Genomic DNA, 11,759 nt, shown 5'->3' with positions numbered 1-11,759 from the left:
CAGCAGTTCCGCGTCCAACCCTTCCTGGTACAGTTGGGAAACTGAGGCCAGGAGAAAGACACGAACTGGCCCGGGGCCACGAGGTGGGCAGAGTCCAGAAGAGAAGGGAGGGTTCCAGCCTCCAATGCCAGTGCTCAGCCACTATCATGGGGTTTCCTTTGGGAATGAGAGCCCCTAAGATTCTGGGGGACCCCTGTTCACCCCCACCCATGAGGGGCCCTTTCCTCTCGGCATCCCGACGCGCCCACAGGTACATACACACACATTGACTTCACAGGTGGGGACCATGGCGTAGATTCAGAGGAGAGTGGACACAGAAGTGACAAGGGGGAAAGAAGAAATTGGCTGGAGGCAGTTCTACCACGGGGCAGGACCATCTAGTCTCCTGGCAACATGCCCAGGGCTCAAAGCGTGAGGGACAGAGGTGCCAGGCAGACGGGCTGGGCGTCTCCAAGGTTCCCGGGGGTCAGCGTAGGCAGGAACAATCCCCAGGGCAGCCTGGAGAGGACAGTTCCTCGGGTCCTGCATCCACCACTCTGGGCACCTGGAACTAGGATGAGATTCCCCCATAGTGTGGAGGGAATCACAGGAGAGAAGTCCTTGGTTTACTCCACTGTAATTTGGGGTGCATAGATGGGGTGATCCCAAGGGTCCTGCAGCTCGTAGAAGAGTCTTTTGGCCTTGGTTCTCCATCCCTGACCCGCTGTGCTCCAAGTCTTCCGAGTAGAAAATGCTTTTTACTCCTTCGAGGCCCTTCTGAGCAGGGGGCAGCCTGGGGGACTGGGGAACTGGGGACCTGGGTGGCACAGAATGAGGCAGAGCATTGGACCACGTCTTTGTTGGCACCTGGGGGTCCTCATTTGGAAGTGGGTGGAGTCACTGCCCTGGTTGGAGTGAGGAGGCCTCCGGAGTGAACTGGACACTAGGACAGTGGCGGGAAAGAGGGGAGCAAGAGAGGCTTCTGAGGTCCTGCACATCTCCCCTGGAGCCGGCAGGTCCTGCTCCTTTGCCCCTCCGGGGTAGGGAGAGTCGCTGCCTTGACTACACCCAAACAAAGGTGTGTGTTTTGTTTTCTGGTTTTCCTGCCTGGGGCTGCAGTGCTGGGGCTGACCACCAGGGGGCGGGCTGTGCTCACTCTGCTCAATGGAGCAACTGGAGCAGGGAAGGGGCACCCGGGAGTCATTCTGGGCGTCCCCCTGCCTCCCAACAGGCACCTTTTATTGCTAGCCTCCAGGTCCACAATATGAGCTGCTCAGAGGCAGGAGGGGGCTCCAAGATCCTCTATTGATTCAGCTACTGTGCCCTGGGCACTCACCCAGGAGCTCACAGCTTAGAAGGGCAGATGGACAAAAGCAGGAAAGCAAATCCCCGTGAGAGAGAAGAGCAAGTGCTCTAGGGAATGAGTCAGGGCCCTGGAAGGAGGGCCAGGAGCCCCTGGAGGGTCTAAAAGGCCTCCAAGGTGACATTGATGCTGTGACCAGAAAGACAAGAGCAGCCAGCCCTGCACACTCTGTGAGCAGTGAGCCTGGGGGAAGGTCAAAGGTGCAGAGACTTGGAAACAGAAGATTTTGTAGCCAGGAGGAAGTGAGACAGGAGCCAGTGTGGCTGGGAGAGCTGAGAAGGAGAGCGGGGAGGAGGGCAGGGCAAGACCTGGAAGGACATCCCGGTGTCTGTGCCATGCGACAGCATCCCCTAACGTAGCGCTTACAAGGACAAACACTGACCCTCTCAGTGTCTGTGACCAGGAGGCAGGCTCAGCTCAGCTGGGAGCCTCTGCCCTGAGGTCCCCCAGGAGGCTGGGCTGTGGTCTCAACTGAGGCTCAATCAGGGTGGGGTCTGTCTCTGAGACCATTCTCGGGTTATTGGTGGGATTCATCTAGGCGATGGGCAGGTGCAGAGAGATATTCCGGAAGGAAGTGTCCTGTGGTCAGGGTTGGTTTGAGTAGGGGAGGTTACGATGCTGGAGATGAGAATGATGATTGGGTCTGGCATCTACCAAGCGCTCACCTGCGCTCCATCCTCACTGCCCCGGGTCACCTGCATGGTCATCAGGTTCCTGGGCTCTGCCTGGAACACTGGCTTGGCTGCACTTGGCTGGGGTAGCAGAGGTAGGACTTGGTCCACTGGAGGTGGGGTGGTGTATTAGTTTCCTTTAGCTGCTGTAACAGAGTACCATAAACCGTGTGACTCAAAACAACAGAAATTTATTCTCTCTTAGTTCTGGAGGCCACCATGCTCTTTGAAGACTCTAGGAGGGGATCCTTCCTTCTTCCTTGCCTCTGCCAGCTTCTGGTGGTTGCCAGCAATCCTTAATGTTCCTTGCCTTGTAGATGCATCCCTCCAAACTCTGCTTCCATACTCACATGGCCTCCTCTGTGTGTATGTATCTGGTTTTCCTTCTTCTTATAAGGACACTGGTCATTTGATTAGGGCCCACCCTACTCCAGTATGACCTCAGCCTAACTTGATCATGTCTGCAAAGACCCTATTTCCAGAGAAAGACAAATATCATGTGATATCGCTTATATGTGGAATCTTTAAAAATGGCGCAAATGAACTTATTTACAAAACAGAAATAGAGTCACAGATGTGGAAAACAAACCTATGCTTACGAAGGGGGAAAGCGGCGGGGGGAATAAATTGGGAGATGGGATTGACATGTACACACTACTATATATAAAACAGATAACTAATAAGAACCTACTGTATAGCACGGGAAACTCTACTCAGTACTCTGTAATGGCCTATATGGGAAAAGAATCTAAAAAAGTGGATATATGTAGATGTATAACTGATTCACTTTGCCGTACAGCAGAAAGTAACACGACATTGTAAATCAACTATAATCCAGTAAAAATTAATTTTTAAAAAAAAGAGTGCTCCTAAAAAAAAAAAAAAAAAGACTATTTCCAAATAAGGTCTTATTCACAGGTGCACAAGGTTAGGACTTCAACTTACCTTTTGTGGGGACACAGTTCAGTCCAGAACAAGGACATTGAAGTGATTCTACCCCCGAAGGCCAGGTACCCAGGTGTCCTCAGGGATGGGGGCAGCAGTTGGGGTCTGATCAGGTGTCCGGGGCTTGGCCCCCGGCTGGAGGTTTTGGGGTGTGATGGAGCCTGGGGGTGCCCTGTCGGGGACAGCACGGCTCCCCAGCTCGGCGCGTCCTGACGCAGCACCAGCAGGTGGCGCTGTGCCCTCCTTGCGACGGCCCCGGCGCGGCTCTGAACAGCCGCGGCGCGTAGACAAAGGTCTCACCTTCCAGTTGCGAGGAGACGACAGACACAAAATTGTAAACAGACCAGGAGCACAGTCAGTTCAGGGGTGACGCGCTGCGGAGGAAATCAAACAAGGCGGGGCCCCGGGGTAGTGACTGGGTGGCGACCTGAATGGGCCGCCGCGGGGCCCGACCCCGTCAGACCCACAAGGGTTAGTTTTTCGTTTCCTGCTATACCTGCAAGCTGAGCCGACCCTTCTCAGCTGCTTGCAGGGGCCCTGCAGCTATGATTACACTGGGGGTGGTTTCCAGACAGCTCTCCCATTACCGCCGGCCGGGTGTCCGTGCGTCCCAGATGTTGGGGGGATCGCAGAAGGCAGCCATGGGGATGGGTGGGCAGGCCGAGCAGGTCAATGCTTAAGGGGTCCCTTCCCCAGAGACCCTGCCCAAAGGGGGCGATGCTGCCTGAGCTCTCCCATGGCCCGCCTGGTGGGGTTCTGCCCGGTTGTACAAAGCGGGGAGCACCATCTGTTGCTGAGGACCAGGGCCCCTGGGCTCCCCGAGGCATCACTGAGATGCAGCAAAGTGCCCCGCGTGGCCCTGGCCCGGGAAGTGGAGGCCGTTTCTTCCTGTGTCCTTTGGGCGCTTCCGCATCTCACAAGGCCGGGGTCAGTAGCCCTTGGCGGTGGGTCACTGAGGGATTGACGCAGCAGGTGTTCATCGAGGGCCTCAGAGCTGACCACTTGGCCCGTGTGGAACACCTTGACTCCCATCTGAGGGGATCAGACCGTAGACACGAGGGACAAGGGTATAGGACAAGCAATAGATCCAGTGGGGAAGGCATTTGACTGGGACCCTGGGGGCCTGGGTTTGGTGACCGCTCGGCCAGCAGTGGCACACTGGCCACGGGGCCACGCTCTGTAGAGTTCTAGGCCACTCCCACACCTCCATCCCGGGCTGCGGAGATGCCTGTTGTAACGACAGCCAGCCCACGGCACCTCCCCTGCGTCCGGCCTTGGGCTGCAGTGTCTCGCTGTATCTGCAAGATCAGCACTGCTGCCATCCTCACTTTTGGGAAACTGAGGCCCTGGGAGGCCAAGGGACTCCCACAGCTAGATAGTGGCAGGGCTGGTGAGGGCGCGTCCCTGCGTGCAGACAAGCCTGGGAGGGGCCCGGCATGGGCATGGGCGTTGGGGGCAAATTCCTTCCAATTACAGTGAGCTCCCAACGGTCAGGGCAGGGCAGGCCCCAAGGTGGTGGTTAACAGCGGGAGTGGAGACGTAAACGGAGCTAATGAACCCGTTTGTCCTCACCCCGCTCTAATGAAGGCCTTGGACTCTGTTCTCTGCATTTTCTTAGGGTTCTGAGACTTTGAACCTCAGTGAGTCTTCTCTTAGGGTCACGGCTGAGTGGTCTCCCTGGGGGTGGGGGAATGAGGTTTTGGGGCGTCAATGTCTCCTCCCAGGGCAGCCAGGCCAGGGTGAGGAGGTGGAGAGGAGAGGGCATCCCCCTAAAAATGATAAGTCCCAGGAGAAAGGAGAGTTCCCATGGCAACCGGGAGGCGTTGCTCGGCAACTACGGGTCCCCGAAATACTTGCCTGCAGGAAGGCTCAGGGCTGGGGCTTTCCCATGGCCTGTGTGTAGCCTTAGCCACTCTGTGGCTGATCTACCACACCCTCCTCTTCCACCCAGCAGCCTCAACCTCTGAGTCTTCCTGAGGGAAACCCTAGCCTGCTCCCCCCCTCCCCATTGCCCCACCCTGCCAGCCAGCCACCAGGCATCAGGCCAGTCCCCTAGCAACAGCTATTTCCTGGACAACTGAGTGACAGTTGATGGTAGCAGAATGTCATAAAGTGCAGGGTCAGAGGGCACAGCAGATGGAACCCAGTACCAGCCAGGGCTGGGGGCAGTATGGTGTCTTGTGCTTTGCACCCCCTGCATGCTGAAGCCATGAGTAACCTGGGCCTGGAGCAGGGCGGCAACGCAGGGTGTTGCTGGAGGGGGCGACGGGTAGAGTGCTGAGATAGAGGATTTCTGTTCTGGGCCGCCTTGGAGACTTGGCTGTGTGACCCTGGCATGCCCCTTCTTACTAGCCTCAGTTTCCCTGTCTGTAGTCACAGCTACCCTTGTACCCGTGTGTTCACCATTAAGTGCATAAATTATGCCACCTATGGGGCCTTGGGGTGGGAGGGTGAGGGACCAGGTCCAGGCCAGGCACTGCTTCTTCATCTGCCCATCTGCATCCGTCTCCACGGTCCAGGGGAGGCAGGCGGCCTCGTGGTTAAGGCCATTCACTGGCTTTGGAGATGGACACCTGTGTCTGTATCCCAGCTCAGTGCTTAGCACTCAGTGTCCTGGAACAGGCACTAAACCCGTGGTGGCTCACTGCTCCCCAGTGTGAGGAAATGGGGTGCCATGGGGATGGAAGGCAGTCCGGCCCTGTGGGCCTCTTAGGGGCTGCTTTAGTTTGTGGGCACTGACCCCGTGCCCAGCAGCCCCAAGGACAGGGATGAGGGCTGTGGGTAGCCAGGAAGGAGCCCCTCGACCACAGGACAGGGTGGCGTGTTGGAAGGGAGGAGAGGCTGGTAGGGGCCAGGCTGCCCAGTGGTTGGACTTTGGAGCTGGGCAGGGAGGAGTGGGACTGCTGGTGACCCCGAGCCAGGATTCTAGACTGACCGTGACCGTTCACTCTCTGAGTGACCTCGGGCCATCGTCCCACCCCTCTGTGCCTCCCTGGCCGCATCTGTCAAACGGGGAGGGGGCGTGCCCACCTCCGGGGTTGGGGGAGGCTCCGGCGGCACCCGGTAACCCGGTGCTGGACACCTGTGTTCGGCGTGCGGGCAGCGCGGGGCTGCCGGACGATCCTGGCCTTGACTGCCCAGTTCCCGCACCCCCGTCCCCAGCCCTCGCTTCGAGCGCAGCAGGAGGAGGGGGCGGGGCGAGGGCGGCGCAGACAATGGCCCGGGACCCGGGCGCCGGCAGCAGTGCCCGGAGCGGGGCGTGGCGGCGCGCCCCTGCCGGCGTTCATGCTGGTGGTCCCGCCGCCGAGCGCGCGGGCGGACGAGGTGAGCCCCAGCCCCGCGGGCGGCCGGGGAGGACGGGCAGGAGGCCACCGGCGCGGGAGGGAACCAAGACGCGGGGGCACTGCCCCCACCCACCCTGGGCTTTCTGCAGGGAGGGAGCTCAGTTCACCGAAGTGAGGCAGCTGGGCCCTTCCCCCACTCCACCCCACCCCTCAGGGGAAGAGGGGGCGGGTCCACCCCGGGGCTGGGGGGGCACCCCAGATCGTCCCCGCTTTCTGGGTTTACTTGGGGAAGGCACAGGGCCTCTTCTCTGGCACCACCTGAGAGTCCAGATGTGACCACCTGACTCTTTGGAGCTGTGGTGGGGAGGGGGTGACCCTGGACGGTGGAGAGGAAAGTCCCCTTGGCCAGTGAGTGACCCTGAGCCCCAAAACGTACCCACCTCCCAGCCCCTCCACTCTTGGAACTCCAGCGTGACCACAGGCCTTTGCCGCAGGAGGCCCTTTCCCAGTAACTGTCCGGCTCAGAACTGGGAGGGTGAGAGCATGGTGGGGAGGTGAGGAGGACAGTGTGGAAGCCCTTGGGGCTGCCGCCGTCTGAAATGAATCTGTTCCAACTAGATTCTTGCTGCTACCCACCCCCATCTGTCTGGGCTGTGGCCCATCTCCATCACCATCTGTAAGGGAGGCCCTGGCCCCTGGTCATGTGGGAGGTGAGGCTGTCTAGAGGTCAAAGGGGAGAGAGAAGTCTGGGGCGGCCGGGGAGCCTGGCTAGGATTTGCGGCATCCAGACAGGTAGATGCCTTCACTCCTCCCTGCCTTGCTTGCCTCACCTGTGGACTCCCTGGATGTCAAGGTGTGTGAAATGTCCCTGAAGCACCTGGCACGAGCACAGGCAAGCCCTCTGCAGGTGGCAGGAAATGCCTTTAACCCTTCAAGGAAAGCAGGTGGCCGTGTGGCCCACCAGCTGTGTGGACAAGCAGTGCTGACCACCCTTGGAGAGCTGGGGGCAGGGCGCCAAGTTGAATCCCCGCGTATTTCCAGCTGGGGAAACTGGGGCCCAGAGAAGCTGAGAAGATTGTCCGGTGAGCTTTCCCTGCATAGCCTTCTTCCCTGAAGCCTGCGTTCCAGGCCCCTGACCACCGCCCCCCCCACCGCTGCCCCCATAGGGACTGGAAGGTGCGGACTGGAAGGTTGCCCTTTGACCTTCTAGTTGCTCGGGGTTGAAGTTCAAGGGCGAGGCAGTCCACCTGGCCTGAGGCCCTGGGTGGCCAGGGAGGTGGCAGCTGCGGACTTTGGGGGCAGGGAGCTTGTAGGTGGGCAGTGCCGCGTCCACATCACGGCAGACGACTGCAACGACTGCCATTCTCCAGGATTTCAAAAACAGTTTCTTTCACAGCCACTTGGGACCGGGAAATCCCAGCACAGAGTACGGGCCTCCTTCCTCTCTTACCAGCCCTGCCGGGAGCAGGCATGGGGTGTCCCTGAGGAAGCGTGCTCACTGAGTCTGGGGACGTGGGGTGGCCATCGCCTGGCAGTATGAGGTACAGGCGAGCCTCCTGGGGCTGGGTGTCCCATCCTGCACATGGACATGCGACTGTCTTGGGAGCATCCCCCTGCCTTTGGGTGAATGTGTGCACGTCTGAGTGAATCTGTGACCACGTTTGTCATCACGTGCCAGTAGTGTACACGGCAGTCCGGCAGTGGCTGAGCGAGCACACGTGTGAAAGGACACGTGCGGGCTCACGACTGGTGCCGGGGGAGGGAGAGCGCGTATCACGAGAGCACAGGCATGTGTGCACGTGCATGCATGCAGGCGTCTTCCCTTTTCAGAGCACCAGGCCCAAGCCTTGACCATGAGGAGGCCGGACCCCTCAACCTCTCATCTTTAAATGGGTTGAGAAGTGTGCCCAGCTCACAGGGCTCTGAAGTGCTTGGCACATGCCTGGCACGCGTGGGCACGCTCTTGCGGTCGCGTGGAGACCTCCACAGCTCTCGGAGGGTCCCCAGGCAGAGGAGGTCAGCTGGTGCCTTGGCACCCCTGTCCCTTGTCCCCCCTGTCCCTTGTCCCAGGTATGAGCAGGTGAAGGCCCTGGAGTCTCGCCTTCTGTGGGAGGAACCAAGGAAGGAGCTAAGTCCAGGGCTTGGCAGAAGGACAGTGGACGGTGGGAGGGTGGGACAAAGGCCGTGAAACCATCACTCAGCCCCAGGGCATCCTCTCGCCCTCCCAACCCCCACCGGCCTGCTGGAGAAGAACTGTGAGAAAGAAGGCAGTGGGCACCAGCCCCACCATCTCCCGCAGCCAGCTGGAGCCCCAGGTCCTTTTCAGAGGCCAGGACAGCTCAGGAGGTCCCCCTCTGAAAGGGCAGCCCCGCTTCCCAGGCCCTGGGCCCCCGCAGGCGGGTGGGTGGCAGCGCCGGGTACGCAGTGTCCCTGGCACGGCAGGCAGCCTCCTCACCACAAGAGCCCGTTTGTCCTGACTCCCCTGGCCCTGAAGCCCTGACTGACCAGGCCCCGCTGGGCACAGGGGCCTGACTGTGGGCTCAGCTCCCTCCCCCACCCCAGCCTCAGTAGGCCTGGCTGTGCTTCGGGAAGGGGCTTCCTAGGCCAGGCCTAACCACACCAGAGCGAGCTCTGCTTACCCGATGAGCAGAGACCCGTTCCCGAAGAATTGTTACTGAGCTGGGGACTCACGAAGGAGAAAAAAACCCCAGGTTGAACCAGAGCTGAATCGACTGCCCACCTCCCCCGACCGACATCCCCAGGCAGGCTGGCTTCTGGGAGCCTCCAGGCTCCTGTTTTCCAGAAAACCTGGCTTCCCCATTGCTCCTGCCTGGGCATGCCCCCCACCTGTGCTCCCAGCCCCACTCTCTGGAAAGCGTTTTAATGGCAGATTGGCAGACTGGGCCTCGCCCTTCCTCTTTGCCATTCCTCAGGCTCCTCTCTAGCCTCACCACCTCCCCCCGGAAGCTTTCCTGGTCATCTTCCCAGATGGAGCTCATTGGCCCCGAACCCTGAATATTTTCGAGTCCAGGAACTTAGAAGCCGCAGGGACCACCTGGACCACGGAGTATTTGTTGAGAGCCCACGGTGTGCCAGGAAATGTTCCAGGGGTCGATACGTCAGGGAACAGTGTCCCTGTTATCAAGGAGCTTAGACCCGTTCCAGTAAGAGAGGGAAGAACTGAAAAGATGCTTAGGACACAGTGGCCTTTGCACTCCTGTGATGGTGTGTGTGTGCACGTGTGAGTGACACAGTCATCCATCTGCCCATCGACAGTGTGAGAACCCACCACGGGCCGGTCCTCTTTCCAGGTACTTGGGTATGAGGGCGAACGGGGAAGATTGAGCTTACAGCCCAATTGAGTGGTGAGACACAAACCAATCCCACAGTGGATGATTTGTTTGTTTTTTGGTTTTTTTTTTTTTTGCGGTACGGGCCTCTCACTGCTGTGGCCGCTCCCGTTGCGGAGCACAGGCTCCGTACGCGCAGGCTCAGCGGCCATGGCTCACGGGCCCAGCCGCCCCGCGGCATGTGGGATCTTCCCGGACCGGGGCACGAACCCGTGTCCCCTGCATCGGCAGGCGGACTCTCAACCACTGCGCCACCAGGGAAGCCCTGGATGATTTTTTTATTAACATTTTATTAGTGGTACTTTCTCAGCTCGCCCACCTTATTTAAAGTTGCAGCTCTCCAATCCCATTACTCTATCCTATTTTTTTCTTCTCTAGCATGCTTGCCTTCAAACAAGTATTTTACTTATTATACTTCAGGACCAGAAGCTGATCTTTATCTGTTTCATTCCCTGGCCTGTTCCCAGCACCTGAGCAGGGCCTGGCATCTAGTACCTGCTCAGTTAATCAGTTGTGGTCTGAGTGTGGTGCTGTAGTTGGGCCCCCGGCGCCACTCTGGTCTGCAGATGGTGCAGACTGAAAACCCCGTTACCAGTCCCTCAGGGATGCAAGATAAACTGAAATTGCTTAGAGATTTTTACGGCAATTGGATGTTGCCGCGGCATTTCAATTGCATTTTACGACAGTGTCAGTCAGTCCCAATTTGGGGATTAAAAAGGAAAACCACTGATTCTTCCCCACAGAGTGTCCTAGGCTACTTGAGGATAAGGTTTTTTGAACATGTGGCCTATGCCAGGCCCCATCCTAAGTGCTTCCATCCGATATTGCATTTAACCCATGCGAGCTTTCGGAAGCAGAGGTCATCCCCATGTGTGGCTTAGGACCAGGCTCAGCGCGGGGTGGGGAGAAAGTCACTTGCTAGCTCCCCCAGCCAGTGAGTGGCAGGCTCTGGGTTTGAGCCCAGACTCCGTCTACCTGGAGCCCCAGCTCGTGGCTGACACTCTAATCCATAGAGTTGGATGTTGAGCTCTTTGCTGAGCTGGACGCGGGTGCAGGCCCGAAGGGGCGGAGAACTGTCCTCGGCTGCCACGGGAGGGGGCCGCCGGCACCCTTGGCCCGGCTAGATCCTGCTGGCGCAAAGCCATGGGGAGCAGCTGGGGCAGGGCCCGGATTCTCGGATCCTCAGCTTCTTGGCAACCTGTGTGACTCAGCGGGCTGGTAAAAGGGGCCGGCGGGTGGACAGCCCGAGCAGGGGAGCCCTGTGGCCAGTGAATCAGTAGTCAGAGCAGCTGACCGCTGGGTTACTGTCCTGCCTGGGGCGGGGCCAAGCCTCAGCTCTCAAAACAAGCACAGCCCCTCTGTCTTTCTCCCTCCCGGCTCCCCTGGCAGATGCTCCCTGTGGCTCTGCCGTTCCCAGGGGTCCCCACATCTCCCCAGCCTGGAAGAGGGGACAAAGCCTTCCGGTTCGGGCGTGTGGCCTTCCACAAGTCACCCTGAGGCTCTGGCCCCCGATGGCCTTCCTGTAAAGAGGGACCCCCTGCCCATGGAAGGGCACCTCCAGGATAGACTCTCCCTCGGCTCTTATGAAAAGCTGGGAGCAGCATGGGAACAACAGCCCCAAAGCCAGACTGCTGTGTGGCTTTGGGTGAGTTCAGTGCCGTCTCTGAGCTCTGTCCCCAAGCTCACCTGCAAAACTGCCTCACACATTGTGACGATTAAATGATATCCACACTGGCATATCAGTGAACACAGAAATACTAGGGGGGTCGATGACTCGGTTTAGGCATGGAGTTGGGGTGGGGGAGGTGAACAGGGAAATGGATGTCAGAATCTCAAGCTGGGCCTCATACAGCAGACAGACCACCCACCCTGCTGACGGGGACCCAGCAGCCCCAAACCTGCCCGTGCTGCCAGGAACAAATCCACTTTAACCCAGTGCATAGTGGGGGAAGGCAAGCTGCCCTGGGGACCGGACAGGCCCAGGCATATACCTGGGGTTGGCACTGACCATCTGTGCAGCCGCGGGCAAGTTGTTTGCCCTCTCTGGGCCTCGGTTTTCTGTTTTACAGCAGAGGTAGTCGCCGTGGCTTCATCTGTTTCACAGATGCTGGGTGGAAAGGTGTTTTGTCTCGTCAGTAGCCGCTTCTGCCTGCAAGGCTTCTATTTG

Source organism: Neophocaena asiaeorientalis, unplaced genomic scaffold, assembly GCF_003031525.2.
Source record: "Neophocaena asiaeorientalis asiaeorientalis breed wild unplaced genomic scaffold, Neophocaena_asiaeorientalis_V1.1 scaffold78, whole genome shotgun sequence".
In the NCBI taxonomy this organism is placed as follows: Eukaryota; Metazoa; Chordata; class Mammalia; order Artiodactyla; family Phocoenidae; genus Neophocaena; species Neophocaena asiaeorientalis.
This window is presented reverse-complemented; position numbering follows the sequence as displayed.